The sequence below is a fragment of the Schistocerca serialis genome, unplaced genomic scaffold (genome assembly GCF_023864345.2).
Source record: "Schistocerca serialis cubense isolate TAMUIC-IGC-003099 unplaced genomic scaffold, iqSchSeri2.2 HiC_scaffold_1362, whole genome shotgun sequence".
In the NCBI taxonomy this organism is placed as follows: Eukaryota; Metazoa; Arthropoda; class Insecta; order Orthoptera; family Acrididae; genus Schistocerca; species Schistocerca serialis.
Window position 1 is genome coordinate 16,911,375 of NW_026047583.1, and position 17,747 is coordinate 16,929,121.

Here is a 17,747-nt window from a genome sequence, read left to right on the forward strand (position 1 = left end):
TTCAATGATTTGAACCTCTCCTGTGAGTCCAGTTTAAGATTCCGATGATTCACTTCAGGTTTACTGTATACCTCTGATCGCTTCATTGACGATGAATTACAGAAATTCCATCCGAATGTAATACAAAAGGCACAATGCCGACTTAAGTCCATGAGGACTGACACTCTAACATTCTTTGATTTGAACCTCTCCTGTGAGTCCAGTTTTAGATTCCGATACTTCTCTTCAGGTTTACTGTATACTTCGGACCTTCTTATTGACGATGAAACACAGAAATAGCATCCTAATTTAATACAAAAGGCACAATGCCGACTTAAGGACAAGAGGACTGACACCCTAAATTTCTATGATTTGAACCTCTCCCGTGAGTCCAGTTTTAGATTCCGATGCTTCACTTCAGGTTTACTGTATACCTTCGGCCTTCTTATTGCCGATGAAACACAGAAATTGCATCGGAATCAAATTCAAAAGGCACTATGCCGACTTAAGTACAATAGGACTAACACTCTAACTTTCTATGATTTGAACCTCTCCTGTGAGTCCAGTTTTAGATTCCTATGCTTCACTTCAGGTTTACTGTATCCCTTGGACCTTCTTATTGACGATGAAGCACAGAAATTGCATCGGAATTAAATTCAAAAGGCACAATGCCGACTTAAGTTTAATAGGACTAACACTCTAACTTTCTATGATTTGAACCTCTCCTGTGGGTCCAGTTTTAGATTCCGATGCTTCACTTCAGGTTTACTGTATCCCTTGGACCTTCTTATTGACGATGAAACACAGAAATTGCATCCGAATTTAATACAAAACGCACAACGCCGACTTAAGTACAAGTGGACTGACACCCTAACACTCAATGATTTGAACCTCTCCTGTGAGTCCAGTTTTAGATTCCGATGCTTCACTTCGGGGTTACGGTATTCCTTGGACCTTCTTATTGACGATGAAGCACAGAAATTTCGTCGGAATTTAATACAAAAGGCACAGTGCTGACTAAAGTACAAGTGGACAGACACACTAATTTTCTGTGATTTGAAACTCTCCTGTGAGTCCAGTTTTAGATTCCGATGCTTCACTTCGGGTTTACTGTATCCCTTGGACGTTCTTATTGACGATGAAACACAGAAATTGTATTTGAATTTAATACATAAGGCACAATGCTGACTTAAGTACAAGAGGACTGACACTCTAACTTTCTATGATTTGAACCTCTCCTGTGAGTCCAGTTTTAGATTCTGAAGCTTCACTTCAGGTTTACTGTATACCTTGGACCTTCTTATTGACGATGAATCACAGAAATTGCATCCGAATTTAATACTAAAGGCAGAATGCCGACTTAACTACAAGAGGACTGACACTCAAACTTTCTATGATTTGAACCTCTCCTGTGAGTCCAGTTTTAGATTCCGATGCTTCACTTAAGGTTTACTGTATACCATGGACCTTCTTATTGACGAGGACACACAGAAATGGCATCCTAATGTAATACGAAAGGCACAATGCCTACTTAAGTACAAGAGGACTGACACTCTAACTTTATATGATTTGAACCTCTCCTGTGAGTCCAGTTTTAGATTCCGATGCTTCTCTTCAGGTTTACTGTATACTTTGGACCATCTTATTGACGATGAAACACAGAAATAGCATCCTAATTTAATACAAAAGGCACAATGCCGACTTAAGTATAAGAGGACTGACACTCTAACTTTCTATGATTTGAACCTCTCCTGTGAGTCCAGTTTTAGATTCTGATGCTTCACTTCAGGTTTACTGTATACCTTGGGCCTTCTTATTGCCGATGAAACACAGAAATTGCATCGGAAGTAAATTCAAAAGGCACTATGCCGACTTAAGTACAAGAGGACTGACACACTAACTTTCTATGATTTGAAACTCCAGTGAGTCCAGTTTTAGATTCCATTACTTCCCTTCATGTTTGCTGTATACCATGGACCTTCTTATTGACGATGAAGCACAGAAATTGCATCGGAATTCAATTCAAAAGGCACAATGCCGACTGAAGTACAAGAGGACTGACACTCTAACTTTCTATGTTTTGATCCTCTCCTGTGAGTGCAGTTTTAATTCCGATGGTTCACCTCCGGTTTACAGCATCCCTTGGACCATCTTATCGACGATGAAGCTCAGAAATTGCATCGGAATTCAATACAAAAGGCACAATGCAGACTTAAGTACAAGAGGACTGACACTCTAACTTTCTATGATTTGAACCTCTCCTGTGAGTCCCGTTTTAGATTCCGACGCTTCACTTCAGGATTACTGTATCCCTTGGACCTTCTTACTGACGATGTAACACAGAAATTGCATCGGAATATAATACGAAAGGCACAATGCCGACTTAAGTACAAGAGGACTGACACTTTAACTTTCTATGATTTGAAGCTCTCCTGTGAGTCCAGTTTAAGATTCCGATGCTTCACTTCAGGTTTAGTGTATACCTTGGACCTTCTTATTGACGATGAAACACAGAAATTGCATCTGAATTTTTGTACAAAAGGCACAATGCCGACTTAAGTACAAGAGGACCCACACTCTACATTTCTATGATTTGAACCTCTCCTGTGAGTCCAGTTTAAGATTCCGATGTTTCACTTCAGGTTTACTGTATACCTCTGATCGCTTCATTGACGATGAATTACAGAAATTCCATCCGAATGTAATACAAAAGGCACAATGCCGACTTAAGTCCATGAGGACTGACACTCTAACATTCTATGATTTGAACCTCTCCTGTGAGTCCAGATTTAGATTCCGATACTTCTCTTCAGGTTTACTGTATACTTCGGACCTTCTTATTGACGATGAAACACAGAAATAGCATCCTAATTTAATACAAAAGGCACAATGCCGACTTAAGTACAAGAGGACTCACACTCTAAATTTCTATGATTTGAACCTCTCCTGTGAGTCCAGTTTTAGATTCCGATGCTTTACTTCAGGTTTACTGTATACCTTGGGCCTTCTTATTGCCGATGAAACACAGAAATTGCATCGGAATTAAATTCAAAAGGCACTATGCCGACTTAAGTACAATAGGAGTAACACTCTAACTTTCTATGATTTGAACCTCTCCTGTGAGTCCAGTTTTAGATTCCGATGCTTCACTTCAGGTTTACTGTATCCCTTGGACCTTCTTATTGACGATGAAACACAGAAATTGCATCGGAATTTAATACAAAACGCACAATGCCGACTTAAGTACAAGTGGACTGACACACTAACATTCAATGATTTGAACCTCTCCTGTGAGTCCAGTTTTAGATTCCGATGCTTCACTTTGGGGTTACGGTATTCCTTGGACCTTCTTATTGACGATGAAGCACAGATATTGCGTCGGAATTTAATACAAAAGGCACAATGCTGACTAAAGTACAAGTGGACAGACACACTAATTTTCTATGATTTGAACCTCTCCTGTGAGTCCAGTTTTAGATTCCGATGCTTCACTTCGGGTTTACTGTATCCCTTGGACCTTCTTATTGACGATGAAACACAGAAATTGCATTTGAATTTGATACATAAGGCACAATGCTGACTTAAGTACAAGAGGACTGACACTCTAACTTTCTATGATTTGAACCTCTCCTGTGAGTCCAGTTTTAGATTCCGAAGCTTCACTTTAGGTTTACTGTATACCTTGGACCTTCTTATTGACTATGAAACACAGAAATTGTACCCGAATTTAATACAAAAATCACAATGAAGACTTAAGTACAAGATGACAGACACTCTAATTTTCTATGATTTGAACCACTCCAGTGAGCCCAGTTTTAGATTCCGATGCTTCACATCAGGTTTACTGTATACCTTGGACCTTCTTATTGTCGATGAAGCACGGAAATTGGATCGGAATTAAATTCAAAAGGCACAATGCCGACTTAAGTACAAGAGGACTGACGCTCTAACTTTCTATGATTTGAACCTCTCCTGTGAGTCCAGTTTTAGATTCCGATGCCTCACTTTAGGTTCACTATATACCTTGGACCTTCTTATTGACGATGAAACACAGAAATTGTATCGGAATTAAATAAAGAAGGCACAATGCCGACTTAAGTACAAGAGGAGTGACACTTCTTACATTCTATGATTGGAATCTCTCCTGTGAGTCCGGTTTTAGATTCCGATGCTTCACTTCAGGTTTACTGTATCCCTTGGACCTTCTTATGGACAGTGAAACACAGAAATTGCATCGGAATTTAATACAAAAGGCACAATGCCGTCTTACGTAGTATAGGACTGACACTCTAACTTTCTATGATTTGAACCTCTCCTGTGACTCTAGTTTCAGATTGCGAAACTTCAGTTCAGGATTACTGTATCCCTTGGACCATCTTATTGACGATGAAGCACAGAAATTGCATCGGAATTTAATACAAAAGGCACAATGCCGACATAAGTACAAGAGGACTGACACTCTAACACTCTATGATTTGAACCTCTCCTATCAGTCCAGTTTCAGATTCCGATGCTTCACTTCAGGTTTACTGTATACTTTGGACCTTCTTATTGACGATGAAACACAGAAATTGCATCCGAATTAAATACAAAAGTCACAATGCCGACTTAAGTCCAAGAGGACTGACACTCAAACTTTCTATGATTTGAACCTCTCCAGTGAGTCCAGTTTTCGATTCCGATGCTTCACTTCAGGTTTACTGTATACCTTGGACCTTCTTATTGTCGATGAAACTCAGCAATTGCATCCTAATTAAATCCAAAAGGCACAATGCCGACTTAAGTACAAGAGATCTGACACTCTAACCTCCTATGATTTGCACCTCTCCTGTGTGTCCAGTTTTAGATTCCGATGGCTCACTTCAGGTTTACTATATACCTTGGACCTTCTTATTGACGATGAAGCACAGAAATTGCGTCGGAATTAAATTAAAAAGGCACAATGCCGACTTAAGTTCAAGAGGACTGACACTCTTTCTATGATTTGAACCTCTCCAGTGAGTCCAGTTTTCGATTCCGATGCTTCACTTCATGTTTACTGTATACATCGGACCTTATTATTGACGATGAAACACAGAAATTGCATCCTAATTTAATACAAAAGGCACAATGCCGACTTAAGTACAAGAGGACTGACACTCTTACTTTCTATGATTTGAACCTCTCCTGTGAGTCCAGTTTTAGGTTCCGATGCTTCACTTCAGGTTTACTGTATCCCTTGGACCTTCTTATTTACGATGAAACACAGAAATTGCATTCGAATTTAATACAAAAGGCACAATGCCGACTTAAGTGCAAGAGGACTAGCATTATAACTTTCTATGAATTGAACCTCTCCTGTGAGTCCAGTTTTAGCTTCCGATGCTTCACTTCAGGTTTACTGTATATGTCGGACCTTCTAATTGACGATGAAACACAGAAATTGCATCCTAACTTAATACAAAAGGCACTATGCCGACTTAAGTACAAGAGGACTGACACTCTAAATTTCTATGATTTTAACCTCACCTGTGAGTCCCGTTTTAGATTCCGATGCATCACTTCAGGTTTACTGGATCCCTTGGACCTTCTTATTGACGATGAAACACAGAAATTGCATCCGAATTTAATACAAAATTCATAATGTCGACTTAAGCACAAGACGACTGACATTCTGTTTTCTATGATTTGAACCTCTCCTGTGATTCCAGTTTTAGATTCCGATGCTTCACTTCAGGTTTACTGTATACCTTGGACCTTCTTATTGACGATGAAACACAGAAATTGCAACGTAATTTAATAGAAAAGGCACAATGCCGACTTAAGTACAAGTGGACTGACACTCTAACTTCCTATGATTTGAACCTCCACTGTGAGTCCAGTTCTAGATTCTGATGCCTCACTTCAGGTATACTGTATACCTTGGACCTTCTTATTACGATGAAGCACAGAAATTGCATCAGAAATTAATACAAATGGCACAATTCCGACTTCAGTACAAGGAGACTGACACTCTAACTTTCTATGATTAGAACCTCTCCTGTGAGTCCAGTTTTTGATTGGAGATGCTTCACTTCAGGTTTACTGTATACCTTGGACCTTCTTCTCAACGATGAAACAGAGAAATTGCATCCTAAATTAATACAAAACGCACAATGCCGACTTAAGTACAAGATGACTGACACTCTAACTTACTATGATTTGAACCTCTCCTGTGAGTCCAGTTTTAGATTCCGATGCTTCACTTCATGTTTACTGTATACCTTGGACCGTTTTATTGACGATGAAACACAGAAATTGCATCCGAATTTAATACAAAAGGCACAATGCCGACTTAAGTACAAGAGGACTGACACTCTAACTATCTATGATTTGAACCTCTCCTGTGAGTCCAATTTTAGATTCCGATGCTTCTCCTCAGGTTTACTGTATACCTCGGACCTTCTTATTGACGATTAAACACAGAAAATGCATCCTAATTTAATACAAAAGGGACAATGCCGACTTAAGTTCAAGACGACTGACACTCTAACTTTCTATGATTTGAACCTCTCCAGTGAGTCCAGTTTTAGATTCCGTTGCTTCACTTCAGGTTTACTGTATCCCTTGGACCCTCTTATTGACGATGAAACACAGAAATTGCATCGGAATTTAATACAAAAGGCACAATGCCGACTTACATACTATAGGACTGACACTCTAACTTTCTATGATTTGAACCTCTCCTGTGAGTCTAGTTTCAGATTCCGAAACTTCAGTTCAGGTTTACTGTATCCCTTGGACCTTCTTATTGACGATGAAGCACAGAAATTGCATCGGAATTTAATACAAAAGGCACAAAGCCGACTTAAGTACAAGAGGACTGACACTCTAACACTCTATGATTTGAACCTCTTCTGTCAGTCCAGTTTTAGATTCCGATGCTTCACTTCAGGTTTACTGTATACTTTGGACCTTCTTATTGACGATGAAACACAGAAATTGCATCCGAATTTAATACAAAAGGCACAATGCCCACTTAAGTACAAGAGGACTGACACTCTAACTTTCTATGATTTGAACCTCTCCTGTGAGTCTAGTTTTGGGTGGTGGTTGTTTGGATGTTTAAGGGGGACTAAGCAGCGAAGGTCATCAGTCCCCCATTCCAAAATCAGGCGAGCCGAAAATCTACGGAGCAGATAAAAACCAAAGGGTGAGGAGACGTCCCCCCAGGCGCTAAAAGAACACAAATGCAGCAACAAACACTTTAGACAAGAACAGGACAGAGGAACACCAGACAGAAAGAAACAGAAGAGAGGAGGATGGCGGGAGACTTGTTGACTGACCATGAGAAAAAAAAAGGAGTCAACCATCTGACGGCACACCAGAACAGCAACAGACACAAGGACAAAAGACACAGAAAGGGAAAGGAGCAGGACCTCCCTAAATCGAACCATAAAAACAACTACTACGGATAAAATGTAAAACATTGTCAGCCAAGGAGGCATCGTCAGATAAAACCAAAGCCAAAGTGCCCGGGAGATTAAAAGATTGCCGGAGTGTGCGCAGTCGAGGACACTCCAGCAAAATGTGGCCGACCGTCAGCCGGGACCCACACCGACACAAGGGGGGATCCTCCTGACGCAACAGATGGCTGTGCGTCAGGTATGTATGGCCGATGCGCAGCCGACACAGGACTACCGAGTCCCTGCGAGAAGCCCGCAGGGAGGAACGCCACACATCGGTCGTCCCCTTGACAGCCTGCAGTTTATTCGGGGCTGTCATGCCACGCCACTCAGCAGCCCACATCCCAATCAGCTTACGGCGCAACACCATCTGCTGGTCGCGAGCCGTAAGGCCGACCTCCAAAGCCGGGGCGTCGATCGCCCCTTTGGCCAGCCTGTCTACGACCAGAACGGGCAATGGCGGAAACAGTCTCCTGAATGGAGGACACCAGAGGAGAGGCGGGATAGCAGCGGTCGATGGCCTGAAGGCTGCTCAGGGAGTCACTGCAGATCACGACGGACCTACCTGAGGAGAAACGCATATGCTCAAGAGCGCGCAATATGGCCACCAGCTCTGCAGTAAAAATACTGCAGCCAGCCGGCAAGGAGCGCTGCTCAACATGAGCAGCATGAGCAAAAGAGTAGGCAGTGCGACCATCAACCAGGGAACCATCAGTGTAGACAGTCTCACAGTCCGAAAATGAGGCGAGGAGAGCAAGAAAACGGCGACGGAGGGCCACAGGCGCAACCGAGTCCTTGAGTCCCTGTGCCAAGTCCAGACGGACGGACGGCCGGGACAAACACCAGGGAGGCGTAGGTGTACGGACCCGGAAGGGAGGCGGAAGAGGGAATGAACCCAATTCCGACAGCAGGGACTGAACGCGGACAGCGACGGAAAGCCCAGACCTAGACCGCCATTCAGGCAGATGGAGGACCATGGCAGGGAAAAGCAGGCGACGATTGGGATGGCCTGGCGAGCAATGCACGTGGACAGCATAGTCGGCGAGCAGTCGATGGCGGCGAATCCGCAGCGGGGGAACCCCGGCCTCCACCAGTAGACTATCCACGGGGCTCGTACGAAAAGCGCCAGTTGCAAGCCGGACCCCACAGTGGTGTATGGGGTCTAACAACTTCAACACTGAGGGTGATGCAGACCCATAGGCCAGGCTCCCATAATCAAGCCGAGACTGCACAAGGGCTCTGTACAATCGCAGCAGCGTGCAGCGATCCGCACCCCAAGACGTGTGGCTAAGGCAGCGGAGGGCGTTGAGGTGCCGCCAGCATTTTTGCTTTAGTTGAGTAATATGAGGAACCCATGTGAGCCGGGCATCAAACACGAGTCCCAAGAAGCGGCAAGTGTCCACCACTTCGAGCAGGTGGCCGTCGAGGTAAAGTTCAGGATGAGGGTGGACCGTCCGACGCCTGCAGAAGTGCATAACCCGAGTCTTGGCAGCAGAGAACTGAAAACCATGAGTCAGAGCCCATGATGCTGCCTTGCGAACGGCGACTTGCAGCCTGCGTTCGGCGACTCCCGTAGTCGTGGAGCTAAATAAGATGCAGAAGTCGTCGGCATACAAAGAAGGAGACACCGACGCCCCCACTGCTGCAGCCAAACCATTAATGGCCACTAAAAATAAGGAGACGCTCAACACCGAGCCCTGCGGGACCCCATTTTCCTGTATATAAGAGGAACTAGAGGTGGCACCGACTTGCACCCGGAAAGAGCGGCGCAATAAAAAGCTTTCAAGAAAAGCCGGGAGCCGACCACGAAGACCCCACCCATGCAACGTGGCGAGGATGTGATGCCTCCATGTGGTGTCATACGCCTTCCGCAGATCGAAAAATACAGCAACAAGATGCTGACGTCGGGCAAAAGCCATACGGACAGCAGATTCCAGCCGCACCAAATTGTCCACTGCAGACCGGCCCCGACGGAAGCCACCCTGGGATGGAGCGAGGAGACCGCGCGACTCAAGGACCCAACACAAACGCCGTCCCACCATACGTTCGAGCAATTTGCACAAAACGTTGGTGAGGGTAATGGGACGATAGCTGTCCACCACCAGTGGGTCCGCACCGGGCTTCACGATGGGGACAATAACACCCTCTCGCCATTGCGACGAGAACGCGCCCTCGCTCCAAATGCGGTTAAAGATGGTGAGGATGTGTCTCTGGCAGTCCCTGGAGAGATGCTTCAGCATCTGCGCGTGGATGCAGTCCGGTCCTGGTGCTGTATCAGGGCAATTGGCGGGAGCAGCGAGGAGTTCCCTCTCGCTGAAAGGAGCATTGTATGTTTCATAATGACGCGTGTGGAATGAGAACGGCGTCCGCTCGGCTCGCTCCTTTAGAGAGCGAAAGGCGGGGGGATAGGATGCAGTCGCAGAGCTCTGAGCAAAGTGCGCGGCTAGCCGTTCAGCAATGGCGGCAGCGTCCGTGCAGACAGCGCCGTCCAAGGAGAGCCCAGGGACACCCATAGGGGTCTGGGAGCCATAAATCCGCCGGATCCGGGACCACACGTGCGAGGACGAGACACGGGAGCCCAGGGAGGAGACGTACCTCTCCCAGCACTCCTGCTTACGCTGTGCAATAAGACGACGGGCCAGGGCACGGAGCCTCTTAAAGGCAATAAGGGTCTCGAGAGACGGGTGCCGCCTATGCCGCTGGAGAGCCCGCCGACGCTCGCGAATAGCCTCAGCAATCTCCGGCGACCACCAGGGTACAGCCTTCCTCCGAGGGAGGCCAGAAGATTGGGGGATGGCAGCCTCGGCCGCTGAAATGATGGATGTGGTTAAAACACGGAGCACCTCGTCAATGTCACCCTGTGGGGGAGACTCAATGGCAGCAGCAGAAGTAAAAGCCGGCCAGTCTGCCCTGTGGAGAGCCCAGCGGGGCAGGCGCCCAGAAGAACGACTCTGGGGTAGTGACAAATAGATGGGAAAATGGTCACTACCGCACAGGTCAGGGTGCACCCTCCAGTGGAGGGATGGGACAAGTCCGGGGCTGCAAATAGAGAGATCGATGGCCGAGAACGAGCCATGGGCAACACTGAAATGCGTGGGAGCAGCGGTATTCAAGAGGCTAAGGTCGAGCTGAGCCAACACATGCTCCACGGCCCGACCGCTGTCATCGGAGACAGTCCCACCCCATAGAGGGTTGTGGGCATTGAAATCACCCAGAAGCAGCAAAGGTGGCGGGAGTTGAGCCAGCAGTGCAGCCAAGACATGTCGGGGGAGCTCCCCATCCGGAGGAATGTAAACAGAGCAAACAGTAATAGCCGGCGAGAGCTCTACCCTGGCAGCAACTGCCTCTAAAGGCGTCTGAAGGGGTACTGGCGAACTACAGACAGAGTGGTGAACAAAGAGGCAAACCCCACCTGACGCTCGATGACAGGCAGCACGGTTCTTATAGTATCCCTGATAACCGCGAAGGGCGTGGGTCCATAGTGCAGGAAACCAAGTTTCCTGCAGAGCAATGCAGATAACAGGGGAATCACTCAGAAGCATCCGGAGCTCAGGCAGGTGGCGGAAATAACCGCCGCAGTTCCATTGGAGAATGGAAGCAGGAAGGGACTGGGAGGGCGTGAATGCGACTAAGAGGCAAACAGGGCTCCTGAGCCAACTGCCGCCACTGGGGGAGAGTCAGCTGAGTCCATAGGAGAGGCCCCCAAGGGTTCCGTGAGGGCGAGATCCGCGGCAGAGGCGAGGATCTCCACCTCATCCCCGGAGCCAGGACTATGTACAGCAGGCGGTGCTGAAACCGCCGGAACGTCCTTCTTCTTGGACACATTCCGTTCCTTCTTCTCGCGTCTGCCCTTAGGGTGAGAGGGCTGGGAGAGCTTCTCTGAAGGAGCGTCGGAGGCTGACGACGACGCAGAAGCCCTACGATCAGCAGGTGGCGGAACCTTCAGCCACTGGCTGACATCTGGCTGGGAAGGAGAAGAAACGGAGGAAGGGAGAGCCCCGAAGGACCCCTTCCGCGAGAGAGGAACCGGCGGAGGCAACGCCGCCGGAGAAGGAGGGGGAGGAATCGAGCCTCCCAGTTGTGGAGCAGATGTCACTCCCGAAGTAAGCTTGGGGGGAGCGACAGAAGAGGGTTTGCCCCCAACTGCTAAGGGGGCAATAGAGGAAGGCTTGCCCCCAGGCACGAGGGGGGCAGACAGAGATACATGGCCCTGAGGGCCCACTGAAGGCGGCACAGATGAAGCGACAACCGTCGCTCGCGTGGGCGACGATAACGTGGCTACAGCATAAGACGTTCGAAGGGAAGCTGGATACAACCTTTCATATTTCTGTTTAGCCTCTCGATAAGTAAGCCGGTCCAGGGTCTTAAATTCCATTATCTTCCGCTCCTTATGAAGAACGGGGCAATCCGGCGAGCATGGAGAGTGGTGCTCCCCACAGTTGACACATACAGGCGGGGGCACACATGGAAAATCGGGATGAGAGGGGCGTCCGCAATCTCGACATGTAGCGCTGGATGGGCAACGGGAGGACATATGCCCAAACTTCCAGCACTGGAAGCACCGCATCGGGGGAGGGACGTATGGCTTCACGTCGCAACGGTAAACCATTACCTTGACCTTCTCGGGCAAGACATCAACCTCGAAGGCCAAGATAAAGGCACCGGTGGCCACCCTGTTTGTCTTGGGTCCTCGATGGACACGACGGACAAAATGCACACCACGTCGTTCCAAGTCGGCTCTCAGCTCGTCATCGGATTGTAACAAGAGGTCACGATGGTAAATAATCCCCTGGACCATATTTAAGCTACTGTGGAGAGTGACGGTAACAGGGACGTCACCCAGCTTATCACACAAGAGCAACACTCGTGACTGGGCTGGGGAGGACGTCTTGAGGAGGATGGACCCATTCCTCATTTTTTACAACCCTGCCACTTCCCCAAACTTATCCTCCAGGTGTTCTACAAAAAACATAGGCTTCGTCGGAAGAAAGGAGCCACCATCAGTCCTGCTGCAGACAAGGTATTGCGGTACATAAGGCTCCCGCTTGGCACTAGATCGGCGTCCCTCCCATGGCGCAGCCAACGAGGGGAACGTCTGAGGATCGTATTGCGCAGCATCGAAGTCGACTCTACCTCGCTTAGAGACGCTGGTGGCCGTGCGACCACCAGCTTGGCGTGATTTATTGCGCTTCATTGCGCCACATCCGCCCAGATGCCACCTACTCCGAACGAGAGCTCTCCCCAAGGGCGCCACCCAGACAAAGCAACGGGTACCTGGCCGATATCCCGTTGCCCGGAGTCCCCGTGCCCCAGACAAGATGGGCACATACTCCTTGGCATGCATGGGGAGGAAACAGCTCTGGCATCTGTAGTGCGATCATTGCGTGGTCAGGGGGCTAACACCAAGAGGGTACATGACGACCCCACCACAACGGACTGGCTACCGCAATGGATTTTAGCTGTTGAAAGGGTCCACAGTTGTCGTAGACGCTAAGAAGAAGGGTGCGCAAAAGGCGAGAAGGAGACAACCCAGAAGATGTTGGGCGTAGTCCCCCCCACACGACAATAGGTAACATGCAAGATGGTGGAGCATCATGGACCAATACAAAAACACCACGTAAGGTGTCCTTCCCCAAATGGCACGCACTGACGACGGAAATTTGGATGAAAAAAGGAGGTCAAACCCAAGAGGGGACCATCACAGAAGGCCGAAACGTTTGAGACTCCTTTTAGTCGCCTCTTACGACAGGCAGGAATACCGCGGGCCTATTCTTACCCCCGAACCCGCAGGGGGACTCTAGTATTAGTTTCCGATGCTTCACATCCGGTTTACTGTATACCTCGAACCTTCTTATTGACGATGAAACACAGCAATTGCACTCGAATTTAATACAAAAGGCACAATGCCGACTTAAGTACAAGTGGACTGACACTCTAACTTTCTATGATTTGAACCTCTCCTGTGAGTCCAGTTTTAGATTCCGATGCTTCACTTCAGGTTTACTGTATACCTCCGACCTTATTGTTGACGATGAAACACAGAAATTGCATCCTAATTTAATACAAAAGGCATAATGCCGACTCAAGTACAAGAGGACTGACACTCTTACTTTCAATGATTTGAACCTCTCCTGTGAGTCCAGTTTTAGGTTCCAATGCTTCACTTCAGGTTTACTGTATTCCTTGGACCTTCTCATTGAAGATGAAACACAGAAATTGAATCGGAATTAAATACAAAAGGCACAATGCCGACCTAAGTACAAGAGGACTGACCCATCTTACATTCTATGATTTGAACGTCTCCTGTGAGACCGGTTTATATTCCGATGCTTCACTTCAGGTTTACTGTATCCCTTGGACCTTCTTATTGACGATGGAACACAGAAATTGCATCCGAATTTAATACAAAAGGCACAATGTCGACTTAAGTACAAAAGGACTGACACTCTAACTTTCTATGATTTGAAACTCTCCTGTGAGTCCAGTTTTAGATTCCGATGCTTCACTTCAGGTTTACTGTATACCTCGGACCTTCTTATTGACGATGAAACACAGAAATTGCATCCTAATTTAACACAAAAGGCACAATGCCGACTTAAGTACAAGAGGACTGACACTCTCAATTTGTATGATTTTAACCTCTCCTGTAAGTCCAGTTTTAGATTCCAAAGCTTCACTTCAGGTTTACTGTATCCCTTGGACGTTCTTATTGACGATGAAACACAGAAATTGCATCCAAATTTAATACAAAATTCACAATGCCGACTTAAGTACAGGACGACTGACACTCTAACTTTCTATGATTTGAACCTGTCCTGTGATTCCAGTTTTAGATTCCGATGCTTCACTTCAGGTTTACTGTATACCTTAGACCTTCTTATTGACGATGAAACACAGAAATTGCATCCAAATTTAATAGAAAAAGCACAATGCCGACTTAAGTACAAGTGGACTGACACTCTAACTTCCTATGATTTGAACCTCTCCGGTTAGTCCAGTTTTAGATTCCGATGCTTCACTTCAGGTTAACTGTATACCTTAGGCCTTCTTATTGACGATGAAACACAGAAATTGCATCTGAATTTAATACTAAGGGCACAATGCCGACTTAAGTACAAGAGGACGGACACTCTACGTTTCTATGATTTGAACCTCTCCGGTGAGTCCAGTTTTAGATTCCGATGCTTCACTTTAAGTTTACTGTATCCCTTGGACCGTTTTATTGACGATGAATCACAGAAATTGCATCCGAATTGAATACAAAAGGCACAATGCCGACTTAAGTACAAGGGTACTGACACTCTAACTTTCTATGATTTGAACCTCTCCTGTGAGTCCAGTTTTAGATTCCGATGCTTCACTTCAGGTTTGCTGTATTCCTTGGACCTCTTCTTAACGATGAAACACAGAAATTTCATCCTAATTTAATACAAAAGGCACAATGCCGACTTAAGTACAAGAGGATTGACTCTCTAACTTAATATGATTTGAACCCCTCCTGTGAGTCCAGATTTAGATTCCGTTGCTTCACTTCAGATTTGCTGTATACCTTGGACCTTCTTGTTGACGATGAAACACAGAAATTGCATCCTAATTTAATACAAAAGGCACAATGATGACTTAAGTACAAGAGGACTGACTCTCTAACTGTCTATTATTTGAAACTGTCCTTTGAGTCCAGTTTTAGATTCCGATGCTTCATTTCAGGTTTACTGTATCCCTTGGACCTTCTTATTGACGACGAAACACAGAAATTGCTTCCGAATTTAATACAAAAGGCACAATGTGGACTTAAGTACAAGAGGACTGACACTCTAACTTACTATGATTTGAACCTCACCTGTGAGTCCAGTTTTAGATTTCGATGCTTCACTTCAGGTTTACTGTATCGGTTGGACCTTCTAATATACGATGAAACACAGAAATTGCATCCGAATTAAATACAAAAGGCACAATGCCGACTTAAGTACAAGTGGACTGACACACTAACTTTCTATGGTTTGAACCTCTCCTGTGAGTCCAGTTTTAGATTCCGTTGCTTCACTTCAGGTTTACTGTTTACCTTGGACCTTCTTATTGACGATGAAACACAGAAATTGCATCCTAATTTAATACAAAAGGCACAGTGCCGATATAAGTACAGGAGGACTGACTCTCTAACTTTCTATGATTTGAACCTCTCCTGTCAGTCCAGTTTTAGATTCCGATGCTTCACTACAGGTTTACTATATCCCTTTGACCTTCTTATAGACGACGAAACACAGAAATTGCACCCGAATTAAACACAAAAGGCACAATGCCGACTTAAGTACAAGAGGACTGACTCTCTTATTTTCTATGATGTGAACCTCTCCAGTGAGTCCAGTTTTAGATTCCGATGCTTCACTTCAGGTTTACTATATACCTTGGACCTTCTTATTGACGATGAAACACAGAAATTTCATCCTAATTTAATACAAAAGGCACAATGCCGACTTAAGTACAAGAGGATTGACTCTCTAACTTAATATGATTTGAACCCCTCCTGTGCGTCCAGTTTTAGATTCCGTTGCTTCACTTCAGGTTTTCTGTATACCTTGGACCTTCTTGTTGACGATGAAACACAGAAATGGCATCCTAATTTAATACAAAAGGCACAATGCTGACTCATGTTCAAGAGGACTGACTCTCCAACTTTCTATGATTTGAAACTGTCCTGTGAGTCCAGTTTTAGATTCCGATGCTTCATTTCAGGTTTACTGTATACCTTGGACCTTCTTATTGACGATGAAACACAGAAATTGCATCCTTATTTAATACAAAAGGCACAATGCTGACTAAAGTACAAGAGGACTGACTCTCTAACTTTCTATGATTTGAAACTGTTTTGTGAGTCCAGTTTTGGATTCCGATGCTTCACTTCAGGTTTACCGTATCCCTTCGACCTTCTTATTGACGACGAAACACAGAAATTGCAATCGAATTTAATACAAAAGGCACAATGCCGACTTAAGTACAAGAGGACTGACACTCCAACTTTCTATGATTTGAACCTCTCCTGTGAGTCCAGTTTTAGATTCCGATGCTTCACTTTAGGTTTACTGTATCCCTTGGACCGTCTTATTGACGATGAATCACAGAAATTGCATCCGAATTTAATACAAAAGGCACAATGCCGACTTAAGTACAAGGGTACTGACACTCTAACTTTCTATGATTTGAACCTCTCCTGTGAGTCCAGTTTTAGATTCCGATGCTTCACTTCAGGTTTACTGTATACCTTGGACCTCTTCTTAACGATGAAACACAGAAATTTCATCCTAATTTAATACAAAAGGCACAATGCCGACTTAAGTACAAGAGGATTGACTCTCTAACTTAATATGATTTGAACCCCTCCTGTGAGTCCAGATTTAGATTCCGTTGCTTCACTTCAGATTTGCTGTATACCTTGGACCTTCTTGTTGACGATGAAACACAGAAATTGCATCCTAATTTAATACAAAAGGCACAATGATGACTTAAGTACAAGAGGACTGACTCTCTAACTGTCTATGATTTGAAACTGTCCTTTGAGTCCAGTTTTACATTCCGATGCTTCATTTCAGGTTTACTGTATCCCTTGGACCTTCTTATTGACGACGAAACACAGAAATTGCTTCCGAATTTAATACAAAAGGCACAATGTGGACCTAAGTACAAGAGGACTGACACTCTAACTTACTATGATTTGAACCTCACCTGTGAGTCCAGTTTTAGATTTCGATGCTTCACTTCAAATTTACTGTATCGGTTGGACCTTCTGATATACGATGAAACACAGAAATTGCATCCGAATTAAATACAAAAGGCACAATGCCGACTTAAGTACAAGTGGACTGACACTCTAACTTTCTATGGTTTGAACCTCTCCTGTGAGTCCAGTTTTAGATTCCGTTGCTTCACTTCAGGTTTACTGTTTACCTTGGACCTTCTTATTGACGATGAAACACAGAAATTGCATCCTAAATTAATACAAAAGGCACAGTGCTGATATAAGTACAGGAGGACTGACTCTCTAACTTTCTATGATTTGAACCTCTCCTGTCAGTCCAGTTTTAGATTCCGATGCTTCACTACAGGTTTACTATATCCCTTTGACCTTCTTATAGACGACGAAACACAGAAATTGCACCCGAATTAAACACAAAAGGCACAATGCCGACTTAAGTACAAGAGGACTGACTCTCTTATTTTCTATGATGTGAACCTCTCCAGTGAGTCCAGTTTTAGATTCCGATGCTTCACTTCAGGTTTACTATATACCTTGGACCTTCTTATTGACGATGAAACACAGAAATTTCATCCTAATTTAATACAAAAGGC